At 45.7% G+C, this 12,354-nt stretch overlaps 1 long non-coding RNA gene across 2 annotated transcripts in view; it reads left to right on the top strand.

The window, feature by feature from the left end:
• The window catches only part of LOC143816899 (uncharacterized), a 163,934-nt gene that overhangs the window by 38,934 nt on the left and 112,646 nt on the right, over positions 1-12,354 (top strand). For both annotated transcript variants that reach the window (XR_013224013.1, XR_013224012.1), the window contains exon 2: positions 11,333-11,370. This is a non-coding gene — a long non-coding RNA (uncharacterized LOC143816899). The remainder of the gene's footprint in view (positions 1-11,332; positions 11,371-12,354) is intronic.

Genomic DNA, 12,354 nt, shown 5'->3' on the forward strand with positions numbered 1-12,354 from the left:
AGGAGGCTCAACCGAAGGAACAACGGGCACCTCATACCTCCGCAACAACGACCGATGGAACACATTATGAATAGCAAACGATGCTGGGAGATCCAAACGAAAAGATACAGGGTTAAGAATCTCCGAGATCCTATAAGGACCGATGAACCGAGGCTTGAACTTAGGAGAAGAGACCTTCATAGGGACAAAACGAGAAGACAACCACACCAAATCCCCAACAAGAAGTCGGGGACCCACGCGGCGACGGCGATTAGCAAACTGCTGAGTCTTCTCCTGAGATAACTTCAAATTGTCTACCACCTGATTCCAAATCTGATGTAGCCTGTCCACCACCACGTCCACTCCAGGACAATCCGAAGACTCCACCTGACCAGAGGAAAAACGAGGATGAAACCCCGAATTACAAAAAAAAGGAGAGACCAACGTGGCAGAACTAGCCCGATTATTAAGAGCAAACTCGGCCAGTGGCAAAAAAGCAACCCAGTCATCCTGATCAGCAGAAACAAAACACCTCAAATAAGTTTCCAAGGTCTGATTAGTTCGCTCCGTCTGGCCATTCGTCGGAGGATGGAATGCAGACGAGAAAGACAAATCAATGCCCATCTTGGCACAAAACGTCCGCCAAAATCTAGACACAAACTGGGATCCCCTGTCAGAAACGATATTCTCCGGAATCCCATGCAAACGAACCACGTTCTGAAAAAATAAAGGGACCAACTCAGAGGAGGAGGTGTCATGATTCTCAATGGCGAGAGAACATAGCCCAGCATATATGAAACTAGCTCTTGGAAGATGGAAACTATACTGACCATGAACTAAACCTGCCGCACAACTAGAAGTGGCCGGGAAGCATGCCTACGTTTTTTATCCCTAGATGCCCAGCGCCAGCCGGAGAACTACCTAATCCTAGCAGAGGAAAAGACAGTCCTGGCTCACCTCTAGAGAAATTTTCCCAAAAGGCAGACAGAGGCCCCCACATATATTGGCGGTGATTTCAGATGAAATGACAAACGTAGTATGAAAATAGGTTTAGCAAAATCGAGGTCCGCTTACTAGATAGCATGAAGACAGAAAGGGCACTTTCATGGTCAGCAGAAAACCCTATCAAAACACCATCCAGAAATTACTTTAAGACTCTAGCATTAACTCATAACACCAGAGTGGCAATTTCCGCTCACAAGAGCTTTCCAGACACAGTAACGAAACAGCAGCTGTGAACAGGAACAAAATGCAAAAACACACAAGGACAAAAGTCCAACTTAGCTAGGAGTTGTCTAGTAGCAGGAACATGCACAGAAGGCTTCTGATTACATTGTTGACCGGCATGAAACTGACAGAGGAGCAAGGTTATATAGCGACTCCCACATCCTGATAGGAGCAGGTGAACAGAGGGGATGATGCACACAAGTACAATTCCACAAGTGGCCACCGGGGGAGCCCAGAATCCAATTTCACAACAGTACCCCCCCCTCAAGGAGGGGGCACCGAACCCTCACCAGAACCACCAGGGCGATCAGGATGAGCCCTATGAAAGGCACGGACAAGATCGGAGGCATGAACATCAGAGGCAGTGACCCAAGAATTATCCTCCTGACCGTATCCCTTCCATTTGACCAGATACTGGAGTTTCCGTCTGGAAACACGAGAGTCTAAGATCTTTTCCACAACGTACTCCAACTCACCCTCAACCAACACCGGAGCAGGAGGCTCAACGGAAGGCACAGCCGGTACCTCATACCTGCGCAACAATGACCGATGAAAAACATTATGAATCGAAAAGGATGCAGGGAGGTCCAAACGGAAGGACACAGGGTTAAGAATCTCCAATATCTTGTACGGGCCGATGAACCGAGGCTTAAACTTAGGAGAAGAAAGCCTCATAGGGACAAAACGAGAAGACAACCACACCAAGTCCCCAACACAAAGCCGAGGACCAACACGACGACGGCGGTTGGCAAAAAGCTGAGTCTTCTCCTGGGACAACTTCAAATTGTCCACCACCTGCCCCCAAATCTGATGCAACCTCTCCACCACAGCATCCACTCCAGGACAATCCGAAGATTCCACTTGACCGGAGGAAAATCGAGGATGAAACCCCGAATTACAGAAAAACGGGGACACCAAGGTGGCAGAGCTTGCCCGATTATTGAGGGCGAACTCCGCCAAAGGCAAAAAAGCAACCCAATCATCCTGATCCGCAGACACAAAACACCTCAAATATGTCTCCAAGGTCTGATTAGTCCGCTCGGTCTGGCCATTAGTCTGAGGATGGAAAGCAGACGAAAAAGACAAATCTATGCCCATCCTAGCACAGAATGCCCGCCAAAATCTAGACACGAATTGGGTCCCTCTGTCAGAAACGATATTCTCCGGAATACCATGCAAACGAACAACATTTTGAAAAAACAGAGGAACCAACTCGGAAGAAGAAGGCAACTTAGGCAAGGGAACCAGATGGACCATCTTAGAGAAATGGTCACACACCACCCAGATGACAGACATCTTCTGAGAAACAGGCAGATCCGAAATAAAATCCATCGAGATGTGCGTCCAAGGCCTCTTCGGGATAGGCAAGGGTAACAACAATCCACTAGCCCGAGAACAACAAGGCTTGGCCCGAGCACAAACGTCACAAGACTGCACAAAGCCTCGCACATCTCGTGACAGGGAAGGCCACCAGAAGGACCTTGCCACCAAATCCCTGGTACCAAAGATTCCAGGATGACCTGCCAACGCAGAAGAATGAACCTCAGAGATGACTCTACTGGTCCAATCATCAGGAACAAACAGTCTACCAGGTGGGCAACGATCAGGTCTATCCGCCTGAAACTCCTGCAAGGCCCGCCGCAGGTCTGGAGAAACGGCAGACAATATCACTCCATCTTTAAGGATACCTGTGGGCTCAGAATTACCAGGGGAGTCAGGCTCAAAACTCCTAGAAAGGGCATCCGCCTTAACATTCTTAGAAACCGGTAGGTAAGACACCACAAAATTAAACCGAGAGAAAAACAACGACCAGCGCGCCTGTCTAGGATTCAGGCGCCTGGCAGACTCAAGGTAAATTAAATTTTTGTGGTCAGTCAATACCACCACCTGATGTCTGGCCCCCTCAAGCCAGTGACGCCACTCCTCAAAAGCCCACTTCATGGCCAAAAGCTCCCGATTCCCAATATCATAATTCCGCTCGGCGGGCGAAAATTTACGGGAAAAAAAAGCACAAGGTCTCATCACGGAGCAGTCGGAACTTCTCTGCGACAACACCGCCCCAGCTCCGATTTCAGAAGCGTCGACCTCAACCTGAAAAGGAAGAGCAACATCAGGCTGACGCAACACTGGGGCGGAAGAAAAGCGGCGCTTGAGCTCCCGAAAGGCCTCCACAGCATCAGGGGACCAATCAGCAACATCAGCACCCTTCTTAGTCAAATCAGTCAATGGTTTTACAACATCAGAAAAACCAGCAATAAATCGACGATAAAAGTTAGCAAAGCCCAAAAATTTCTGAAGACTCTTAAGAGAAGAGGGTTGCGTCCAATCACCAATAGCCTGAACCTTGACAGGATCCATCTCGATGGAAGAGGGGGAAAAAATGTATCCCAAGAAGGAAATCTTTTGAACCCCAAAAACACACTTAGAACCCTTCACACACAAGGAATTAGACCGCAAAACCTGAAAAACCCTCCTGACCTGCTGGACATGATAGTCCCAGTCATCCGAAAAAATCAGAATATCATCCAGATACACAATCATAAATTTATCCAAATAATCGCAGAAAATGTCATGCATAAAGGACTGGAAGACTGAAGGGGCATTTGAAAGACCAAAAGGCATCACCAAATACTCAAAATGGCCCTCGGGCGTATTAAATGCGGTTTTCCACTCATCCCCCTGCTTGATTCGCACCAAATTATACGCCCCACGGAGATCAATCTTAGAGAACCACTTGGCCCCCTTTATACGAGCAAACAAATCAGTAAGCAGTGGTAACGGATATTGATATTTAACCGTGATTTTATTCAAAAGTCGATAATCAATACACGGCCTCAAAGAGCCGTCTTTCTTAGACACAAAGAAAAAACCGGCTCCTAAGGGAGATGACGAAGGACGAATATGTCCCTTTTCCAAGGACTCCTTTATATATTCTCGCATAGCCGCGTGTTCAGGCACAGACAGATTAAATAAACGACCCTTAGGGTATTTACTACCCGGGATCAAGTCTATGGCACAATCGCACTCCCGGTGCGGAGGTAGTGAACCAACCTTGGGTTCTTCAAAAACGTCACGAAAGTCAGACAAAAATTCAGGAATCTCAGAGGGAATAGATGATGAAATGGAAACCAAAGGTACGTCCCCATGAGTTCCTTTACATCCCCAGCTTAACACAGACATAGCTCTCCAGTCGAGGACTGGGTTATGAGATTGCAGCCATGGCAATCCCAGCACCAAAACATCATGTAGATTATACAGCACCAGAAAGCGAATAACCTCCTGGTGATCCGGATTAACACGCATAGTCACTTGTGTCCAGTATTGTGGTTTATTACTAGCCAATGGGGTGGAGTCAATCCCTTTCAGAGGTATCGGAGCCTCCAATGGCTCCAAATCATACCCACAGCGTTTGGCAAAGGACCAATCCATAAGACTCAAAGCAGCGCCAGAGTCGACATAGGCGTCCGCGGTAATAGATGACAAAGAACAAATCAGGGTCACAGATAGAATAAACTTAGACTGTAAAGTGCTAATTGAAACAGACTTGTCAGGCTTCTTAGTACGCTTAAAGCATGCTGATATAACATGAGTTGAATCACCACAATAGAAGCACAACCCATTTTTTCGTCTAAAATTCTGCCGCTCGCTTCTGGACAGAATTCTATCTCATTGCATATTTTCTGGCGTTTTCTCAGTAGACACCGCCAAATGGTGCACAGGTTTGCGCTCCCGCAGACGCCTATCGATCTGAATAGCCATCGTCATGGACTCATTCAGACTCGCAGGCACAGGGAACCCCACCATAACATCCTTAATGGCATCAGAGAGACCTTCTCTGAAAATCGCCGCCGGGGCGCACTCATTCCACTGAGTAAGCACAGACCATTTGCGGAATTTTTGGCAGTATATTTCAGCTTCATCTTGCCCCTGAGACAAGGACATCAAGGCCTTTTCCGCCTGAAGCTCTAAATGAGGTTCCTCATAAAGCAACCCCAAGGCCAGAAAAAACGCATCCACATTGAGCAACGCAGGATCCCCTGGTGCCAATGCAAAAGCCCAGTCCTGAGGGTCGCCCCGGAGCAAGGAAATTACAATCCTGACCTGCTGTGCAGGGTCTCCGGCAGAGCAAACCTTCAGGGACAAAAACAATTTGCAATTATTTTTAAAATTTTGAAAGTGAGATCTATTCCCCGAGAAGAATTCAGGCAAAGGAATTCTAGGCTCAGACATAGGTGCATGAACAACAAAATCTTGCAAATTTTGTACCTTTGTGGCGAGATTATTCAAACCTGTAGCTACACTCTGAAGATCCATTTGAAACAGGTGAACACAGAGCCATTCAAGGATTAGAAGGAGAGAAAGAGAGGAAGGCTGCAGCATAGGCAAACTAGCAAGTGATTCAATTAAGAGCACACTCAGAACTAGAGGAAAAAAAAAAAAAAAATTGTAGCAGACTTCTTTTTTCTCTCCTTTCTCAGCCAGTAATTTAACCCTTTTTTGGGCCGGTCAAACTGTCATGATTCTCAATGGCGAGAGAACATAGCCCAGCATATATGAAACTAGCTCTTGGAAGATGGAAACTATACTGACCATGAACTAAACCTGCCGCACAACTAGAAGTGGCCGGGAAGCATGCCTACGTTTTTTATCCCTAGATGCCCAGCGCCAGCCGGAGAACTACCTAATCCTAGCAGAGGAAAAGACAGTCCTGGCTCACCTCTAGAGAAATTTTCCCAAAAGGCAGACAGAGGCCCCCACATATATTGGCGGTGATTTCAGATGAAATGACAAACGTAGTATGAAAATAGGTTTAGCAAAATCGAGGTCCGCTTACTAGATAGCATGAAGACAGAAAGGGCACTTTCATGGTCAGCAGAAAACCCTATCAAAACACCATCCAGAAATTACTTTAAGACTCTAGCATTAACTCATAACACCAGAGTGGCAATTTCCGCTCACAAGAGCTTTCCAGACACAGTAACGAAACAGCAGCTGTGAACAGGAACAAAATGCAAAAACACACAAGGACAAAAGTCCAACTTAGCTAGGAGTTGTCTAGTAGCAGGAACATGCACAGAAGGCTTCTGATTACATTGTTGACCGGCATGAAACTGACAGAGGAGCAAGGTTATATAGCGACTCCCACATCCTGATAGGAGCAGGTGAACAGAGGGGATGATGCACACAAGTACAATTCCACAAGTGGCCACCGGGGGAGCCCAGAATCCAATTTCACAACAAGGAGGGCAACTTAGGCAAGGGCACCAAATGAACCATCTTGGAAAAGCGGTCACACACAACCCAGATAACGGACATTTTCTGTGAAACCGGGAGATCAGAAATAAAATCCATGGAAATGTGCGTCCAAGGCCTCTTCGGAATGGGCAAAGATAACAACAACCCACTGGCCCGAGAACAGCAAGGTTTAGCTCGAGCACACACTTCACAAGACTGCACAAAGGTACGCACATCCCTAGACAAGGAAGGCCACCAAAAAGACCTGGCCACCAAGTCTCTAGTACCAAATATTCCAGGATGACCAGCCAACACAGAAGAATGGACCTCGGAGATGACTCTACTGGTCCAATCATCCGGGACAAACAGTCTTTCTGGGGGACAATGATCCGGTTTATCCACCTGAAACTCCTGCAATGCACGTCGCAAGTCTGGGGATACGGCGGACAATATTACCCCATCCCTAAGGATACCAGTAGGCCCAGAGTCTCCAGGAGAGTCAGGCACAAAACTCCTGGAAAGAGCATCTGCCTTCACATTCTTTGAACCTGGCAGGTATGAAACCACGAAATTGAAACGAGAAAAAAACAACGACCAACGAGCCTGTCTAGGATTCAAACGCCTGGCAGACTCAAGGTAAATGAGATTCTTGTGATCAGTCAAGACCACCACACGATGTTTAGCACCCTCAAGCCAATGACGCCACTCCTCAAATGCCCATTTCATGGCCAAAAGCTCCCGATTACCCACATCATAATTGCGCTCGGCGGGCGAGAATTTTCTAGAGAAGAATGCACATGGCTTCATCACCGAGCCATTAGAACTTCTCTGTGACAAAACCGCCCCCGCTCCAATCTCGGAAGCATCAACCTCAACCTGAAAAGGAAGTGAAACATCTGGTTGACACAACACAGGAGCAGAAGAAAACCGGCGCTTAAGTTCCTGAAAGGCCTCCACAGCCGCAGGAGACCAATCAGCAACATCAGCACCCTTTTTAATCAAATCAGTCAAAGGTTTAACAATACTGGAAAAATTAGCAATGAACCGACGATAAAAATTAGCAAACCCCAAGAACTTCTGAAGGCTCTTAACAGATGTAGGTTGTGTCCAGTCACAAATAGCCTGAACCTTGACGGGATCCATCTCAATAGTAGAAGGAGAAAAAATGTACCCCAAAAAAGAAATCTTCTGGACTCCGAAGAGACACTTTGAGCCCTTCACAAACAGAGAATTGGCCCGCAGAACCTGAAACACCTTCCTGACCTGTAGAACATGAGACTCCCAGTCATCAGAAAACACCAAAATATCATCCAAATACACAATCATAAACTTATCCAGATATTCACGGAAAATATTGTGCATAAAGGACTGAAAGACTGACGGAGCATTGGAGAGTCCAAAAGGCATTACCAAATACTCAAAATGGCCCTCAGGCGTATTAAATGCGGTTTTCCACTCATCACCCTGTTTTATCCGCACCAGATTATACGCACCGCGAAGATCTATCTTAGTGAACCACCTGGCCCCCTTAATGCGAGCAAACAAATCAGTTAATAATGGCAATGGATACTGATATTTGACTGTAATCTTATTTAGAAGGCGATAATCTATACAAGGCCTCAGGGAACCATCTTTTTTTGCCACGAAAAAAAAACCTGCTCCCAGAGGGGACGAAGATGGACGAATATGTCCCTTTTCCAAGGACTCCTTAATATAATTCCGCATAGCAGTATGCTCTGGTAGTGACAGATTAAATAAACGACCCTTAGGGAACTTACTGCCAGGAATCAATTCTATAGCACAGTCACACTCTCTATGAGGAGGGAGCGAATTGAGCTTAGGCTCCTCAAAAACATCCCTATAGTCAGACAAAAACGCAGGGATCTCAGAAGGAGTAGATGAAGCGATTGAAATCGGAGGTGCATCACCATGAACCCCCTGACATCCCCAGCTTAACACAGACATTGTTTTCCAGTCCAGGACAGGATTATGAGTTTGTAACCATGGCAGACCAAGCACTAGTACATCATGTAAATTATACAGTACAAGGAAGCGAATCACCTCCTGATGAACGGGAGTCATGCGCATGGTCACTTGTGTCCAGTACTGCGGTTTATTCATAGCCAATGGTGTAGAGTCAATTCCCTTCAGAGGAATAGGAACTTCCAGAGGCTCCAGACTAAAACCGCAGCGTTTAGCAAATGACCAATCCATAAGACTCAGGGCAGCGCCCGAATCCACATAGGCATCGACGGAAATGGAAGACAGTGAAAAAATCAGAGTCACAGACAAAATGAACTTAGGCTGCAGAGTACCAATGGCAAAAGATTTATCAACCCTTTTTGTGCGTTTAGAGCATGCTGATATAACATGAGCTGAATCACCACAATAAAAACACAATCCATTTTTCCGCCTATAATTTTGCCGTTCACTTCTGGACTGAATTCTATCACATTGCATAGTCTCAGGTGCCTGTTCAGAAGACACCGCCAACTGGTGCACGGGTTTGCGCTCCCGTAAACGCCGATCAATCTGAATGGCCATAGCCATAGACTCATTCAGACCTGTAGGCGTAGGGAACCCCACCATAATATCCTTAATGGCCTCAGAAAGACCATTTCTGAAGTTTGCAGCCAGGGCGCACTCATTCCACTGAGTAAGCACCGACCATTTCCGAAATTTTTGACAATATATTTCCGCTTCATCATGCCCCTGAGAGAGGGCTAATAAAGCCTTTTCAGCCTGAATCTCCAGGTTAGGTTCCTCATAGAGCAATCCCAATGCCAGAAAAAACGCATCCACACTGAGCAATGCAGGATCCCCTGGTGCCAATGCAAATGCCCAATTCTGAGGGTCGCCCCGCAGGAAAGATATTACAATCTTGACCTGTTGAGCAGGGTCTCCAGAGGAGCGAGATTTTAAAGAAAGAAACAATTTACAATTGTTCCTGAAATTCAGGAAGGTAGATCTATCTCCAGAAAAGAACTCTGGAATAGGAATTCTAGGTTCAGACATGGGAGTGTGAACAACAAAATCCTGTATGTTTTGAACTTTTGCCGCGAGATTACTCAGGCTGGAAGCCAAACTCTGGACATCCATGTTAAACAGCTAAGATCAGAGCCATTCAAGGGTTAAGAGGAGGTAAGAAGCAGCTAGACAGCAATTAAGGGCTAGGCAGCAAAACTCTGAAGGAAAAAGAAAAAAAAAAAAAAAAAAAAAATTTCCCTTAAACACTTCTTTTTCTCCTGCTTCAGCCCAAACAATTAACGCTTTGCGGGCCGGCTATACTGTCATGAATCCCCAATGGCTAGGGATAGCACAGGACAAGCAAAGTACAAATAAATAACGGACGAGCTCTAGGGTGATGGAACCTGGGCTGACCGCTGCCCTACGCCTGACAAACGCAACTAGAGATAGCCAGGGAGCGTGCCTACGTTGGTTCTAGACGCCACGCACCAGCCTAAGAGCTAACTAGTACTGCAGAGAAAATAAGACCTCACTTGCCTCCAGAGGAATGAACCCCAAAAGATATAGTTGCCCCCTCACATGTATTGACGGTGAAATGAGAGGAAGGCACACACATAGAGATGATATATATAGCTTTAGCAAATTGAGGCCCGCTGTAAACTAGAAAGCAGAAAGATACAAAAGGGGACTGAACGGTCAGCAAAAAACCCTAATCAAAAAAACCATCCTGAGATTACAAGAACCCATGTGCCAACTCATGGCACATGGGGAGAACCTCAGTCCACTAGAGCTACCAGCTAGCATAGAGACATAATAAGCAAGCTGGACAAAAAACCAAACAACTGAAAATCAGCACTTAGCTTATCCTGAAAGATCTGGGAGCAGGTAGGCAGGAACCAAACAGAGCACATCTGAATACATTGATAGCCGGCAAGGGAATGACAGAAAGGCCAGGTAAAATAGGAAACACCCAGCCTCTGATGGACAGGTGGAAACCAAAGGCCGCAACCCACCAAAGTCACCCAGTACCAGCAGTAACCACCAGAGGGAGCCCACAAACAGAATCCACAACAGGGTGCGCGATGACTTCACTTCATCGCGTACCTGCTGTGTGCTAGGCCGACTGCAGCACAGCTCCTGACATCGGAGCAGAGCTGCCGCTGGAATCAGAGTGGGAGCGAGGAGGAGAGGTGAGTATTGTGGGTTTTTTATATATATATCAGTGAGTCTAGGGCAGTGTCACGATGATGTGAATATGCCATGTTTGAGTATATACCTAATAGTCCCATGGCTTTTCAGACATGATGTGGGCCTTTCCAACCCCCCTCTTCCCACTCTGCCTGTGTGTGTAAATCATAAACCCCTCATTTCACCCCTCCCTCAAGAATTTATATGGCTTTGGGCTGCAGCAGACGAGTCTCCCTACCCTACTCATTCCCCCCTCCCACCTGGTACTGGTTAAAACTGGTATAGGAAGCATGAGCTTCGATTGTTCTTTCAAGGTGATATGTATTGGCACCGATCAGGGCTAGAGATATAAGGAATATATATTCCAGATGATCATCGAGAGATCTACTGTATAACTCATTGAAACCGCTAGAAGCTAAAGAGCGGGTTTCTCCTTAAGCGGGTCATGTAAGTACAGTGTTTACACTTAAAAGAATCCCCCTGATGTGGGGTACATCCTGATCATTGTGTCTTTCGTATATGACATTCATACAGCGAGCTAGGCATAAATAATGGTTGCCATAACTCTCAGTTAAGGGGAGGTTTCAGCCTCTAAGCGAGGTCACCACAGAGGGAGTGCCTGGGTTTTAGGCTAGGAAATAACTGAGTGAAGCAGCAGTCTTCACGTGTCTTTGAACAAGGTCTAGCTGCTATACAGATGTGTGCTATGCATCTAGATATGTCCCTTCCTCCACAGCACATGGTCGGCCATGAGATAAGATGACATAACGAAATGTAAGTGATTTTTCAACATTAATCCCATTTTATTTGTAATTGTATTGTACATATGATATTTGTCTTCTTTATAATATATTTTTATACCTCTGTAAACACTGCCTACCTTTTTTGGAGTAAAATATAAAATTAGTAACTTGTCTCTCCTTGCTCTATAACGTACAGTCACGTCCTCTGAAGTGAATTACGCTACTAATCTGGGTTTGCTCCGGACCCGTTAATAATTAAAAAATCGGAGCTGGTGGCAGCAGAATTTGTCCTGTGCAATTGGGAGGCTTTTTAGCGACTGGCGGCGTTGATAATTATTGTTCTTGCCTGAGTGGGAGTAGTTATATTGCGCTCAACTAATTACCCTAAGTGCAATACCCTGACTGACCTGAGGGTAATGGGGGTGCCAGAGAGCTGCAAGTTCCAAACAGGAAGTGGGCTATAGATAAATCCCCTTTAGAAAGTACCAGGGGCAACCTAACAACCCCGGTTCATGACAAATTGGTATCAGTGGTGGGGATGATAAAGGTATCCTCCCCGTGAAATAAGTAAAAAGCAAAAGTGCATCTCAATAACTCAGGGTTCTTAGTAATACTTTTTGGATCAAAAATGTCAAGGTGCCCTGATCAGGACGGTCTTACGCTGTCTAATATTAAAAATCTTACCATGTGTCAGAATTAACTTCAGTGTCTGAATAAGGGCAGACAAAAGGACCAAGTCACAATCTATGGACACCAGTCTGGGGAAGCCTTTAAGTGTAATTTCCAGCTCTGGAGAGGAAGGCCACACCCCGGCTTGCAATGCAAAAATACAAAGAAAAACACAAAAATTGAGCTTGGATTAAGTATTTATTGTTCTTGTTGATGCATAACATATATAGCTCTGGCAAAAATTAAGAGACCACTGCAAAATGTTCAGTTTGTCTGATTTTTCTCTTTATAGGTATATTTTTGAGTAAATTATAAATTGTTCTTTAATTCTATAAACTTCTGACAA

This window comes from Ranitomeya variabilis, chromosome 3, assembly GCF_051348905.1.
Source record: "Ranitomeya variabilis isolate aRanVar5 chromosome 3, aRanVar5.hap1, whole genome shotgun sequence".
Lineage (NCBI taxonomy): Eukaryota > Metazoa > Chordata > Amphibia > Anura > Dendrobatidae > Ranitomeya > Ranitomeya variabilis.